The following is a 3,360-nucleotide window of genomic DNA, read 5'->3' as shown; positions in this document are numbered from 1 at the left end:
TATGTCCTCGTACCGAATATATTTTTCTACCTTTGGGTACAAAGCGTGTAGAGTGGTGATTTCGATTTTGGACACCGATTCGTGAACCCTACTCCCCTGCTTCAAGCTTTGAAAAATGCAATGACCGCTGTATGCTCCTCCAGATTCTCCACCCTCAGGGTCTCTTCTTTGAATCTGCACAAAAACTCCCTTAATGACTCCGCTGACCTCTGTTTGATGTTAAATAATGCCGCGATATCCACTACCCTCCGCTTCTGGTGGATGAAATGGTCCACGAAGGCACGCTCTAGCTCTTCAAATCTACTGATGCTCCGCGAAGATAAGCGGTAATACCAATCCAAGGCACCCCCCTTAAGGCTTGCAGGGAACATCATGCAATGCAGTCCATCATACTTATTTTCCTGCCACAATGGCATCTGTTGTCTAAAATGATGCAAATGATCAGTTGGGTCGCCCTTCCCATTATACCTTTCAAATCTTGGTTGACTGAATCTCTTAGGTACCTCTGAATTCCAGATCGAATCCGCCAGTGGATTCTTATTGAGGTTAGCAACCTCCTTTTGAGCGGCACTTTGGTTCACTTTTTCAACCGCACGGTTCATTTCTCTATCTTTCTCGATCATGGCCTGTACTACTTCCAGCGTGATGCCCTCTACTGTATCTACTCCCCGAGACTGGTATACCTCATTTTCCCCTTCCATCTCACTGCCCCGACGATCCCCATGTTCCATGTCATCTTGTGCGGTGTCTCTTTCCTTTCTCAACTCATCGTTCTCGTTTCTTAACCTGACTATTTCTTCTTGCATAAGTCTGGTGGCGTCTGCCGCCACATCAGATATGTCTTCCTCTCCACCCACCTCTCTTTCTTCACTCACTTCTTCCTCTACTACCTCTCGAATAATTTCTTTTCTAGGTCTTCCTACTCCCTTTTTTGTTATGGTGGCCATTTTATCTCGCTCTTCCCCACAGACGGTGCCAAAATGTATATTCAAAAAATTACAATCACTCTCTTTTTCTCGACCTCTTTTCTCCTCCCTCTCTCCTCTTTTTATACTCTCTCTTTTTCCTAACTCCCTCTCTCATCAGGCTCGTTCATTTCCACTCCATCCCTCGCCTTCTAGCTCTCCACCTGTCCCACTCCCTATATGGCAGTTCTCGGCAGTTAGGTTACCGCGGACTTGATCCGCTGCATCAGGTTTTCTCTTCACAATACTGCGTACGACCCTTTTGTACCTCTGACTCCACATGTCATCAATAGGTCCTATACAGTTTAAAAGCCCGAAACCGAACCCCAAATCTAGTTTTAATTGCCTACTACTAATTTTGTGGAAAAGAATGAATTAGATAAATATTTTGATTATAATCTCATTCATATTTATAATGATGAGTTATTTAATGTATTGGATTATTGAAAGACTTGTGTCGGGACTTCCAATTTTTTCGACAATTGTACGTGATCTAATGTGTGTCCATATGTCTATATAGTTCATTCTGAGTCCATTTATTTTTAGAGCATGTGAAAGAATTATGTCTGACTACATATGACAATTACTTCCAAATTCATTAAAAACTTTGGTTTGTTTGAAGAATTGGTGGATAGACGAAGAACAAATTATATATATATAATTACGGGCTAACTACGTCGACATACATAAATGACATACGCAATCCCACCTACCTACATAATGAATTAAAAGCTGATTTTATGGTGATCTCCACAAAAAATCAGTTCCTTTGAACATGTCTAACCCTACCAAAAATTGAGTTCAAATTATAAATTTATCTGACGGTCCAAAATTTTAACACATCCGATTAAACTGATTTTTTGTAGAGATACTATCCATGGTAGGGAGATAATATCTACCAAAAATCAGCCCTTAGAGTAATGTGCAAATCCTCTTTTGGATTGCGTATGTCAATTATGTATGTCGACGTAACCAGCCCGATAGTTATTTTTTACGTAATATATATATATATATATATATTACATAAAAAGTAACTAATTAAGTTAACTTAAAATCAGTACGTACGTAAAATTTCACCTACAAAATGAATTCAAACCTAATTTTTTGTGGTTATGAAGTACTCATCATAATTATTATCTTCCCAAAATTTCAGTTTATTTGGGAATCTCTAACATAGATAAAAATTGTTGTCATCTTTAAAAAGAAATCTAACAATCCATAAATCACTACAATAGAAAGGCTCATTTGCAGTGCCATACCCCGTCACTAAATGTGTGAAAAAGCGTCGCAATTGATCAATTACAACGCCAAACTAGGCGTCACAAAGGCGTTGCAAAAAAGTGCGTCACAAAAGCTCAATTGTGACGCGCCAAGTGGCGTTGCAAAAACTTAAAAGCTTTTGCAACACCCCATTAGCATTGGTACTACATTTTTCCATGGCTACTTCTATTTTCAAAAATAAATAAATCTCCAAACTATTTCAAACTATTTGCCACGCATGGCGGCGTAACAACTTGGATTTTCCAACAATGTGACCATCGCAAAAGGTGTGCTTATAGCTATGCCGATTAGTGTTGCAAAAGATCGAGCTATTAGCTACAATTTTAGCGTTGCAAAAGATTGAGCTTTAGCTACCCTTTTTTTGTTGTTGCAAAAGCTAAAATTTTAGCAGCTACCTACTGTGCGCTAGTTCTTGAAATTTTAGTAAATAAATCGTCCTCCCTTTCTCGCCACAACTTTTGCATAGCAAATAGTGTAGTGATTCCTTTTAAGTTTTGGACTCTTGCCAAATACAATTTATGTTGACAACAATAACAGTCATATATATAAACAATTCACAATAATCATATCAAAACAAATTTTATTAATAAAAAATCATCCATTAACCATTACAAAAGTAATTCAAGCATATCCACAAAGTTCTTTTCCAATACATCGGCTCGATAATCTACACAACGATCCAGTTAATTTAAACAAATTTCTCAAAACTTGATTTTAGCAAAATATACAAACACCCAAAGTCTGCCGATTTGAACAGCAACCCAAGTTCTCTTCATAAATCTACCAATATCCAATCAACAAACTCTGGTACAACGAATTAAAAAAAGACATAAGTAAACTTATATATCCAAGAAAACAAATCTAAAATGCATTTAAGTAAGCAATGCATGTCAAAATCAGGTAAGCACCATTACATTTGCAAAGATCAGGAAAACTTGGAACAAAGACAAAAAAAGTCAGCATAAGATTTAATGTTGAGAAAACTTATAAATAAATATAATTAAGAACCTGAAACATATTGCAATGGGGAGAATCTCTGGTGATATAGGAATTAGCAAGAAGCTCCTCTGTTGCATAATACAACCACGACACAATGAGATCAAAATTACAATGC

At 37.3% G+C, this 3,360-nt stretch overlaps 1 long non-coding RNA gene across 1 annotated transcript; it reads right to left on the bottom strand.

Annotated features, from left to right (window-relative positions):
- Positions 1 to 2,812: 2,812 nt before the first annotated feature.
- On the bottom strand, positions 2,813 to 3,360 carry LOC147489006 (uncharacterized). Its single transcript, XR_015200747.1, has 2 exons — positions 3,255 to 3,360; positions 2,813 to 3,050 (listed from the first exon to the last, which is right to left on the bottom strand). It is a non-coding gene; the product is annotated as an uncharacterized LOC147489006 (long non-coding RNA).

The sequence above is a fragment of the Coptis chinensis genome, chromosome 7 (assembly GCF_015680905.1).
Source record: "Coptis chinensis isolate HL-2020 chromosome 7, ASM1568090v1, whole genome shotgun sequence".
Lineage (NCBI taxonomy): Eukaryota > Viridiplantae > Streptophyta > Magnoliopsida > Ranunculales > Ranunculaceae > Coptis > Coptis chinensis.
The sequence above is the reverse complement of the archived record's forward strand: the minus strand, read 5'-3'. Positions and strand labels throughout refer to the sequence as shown.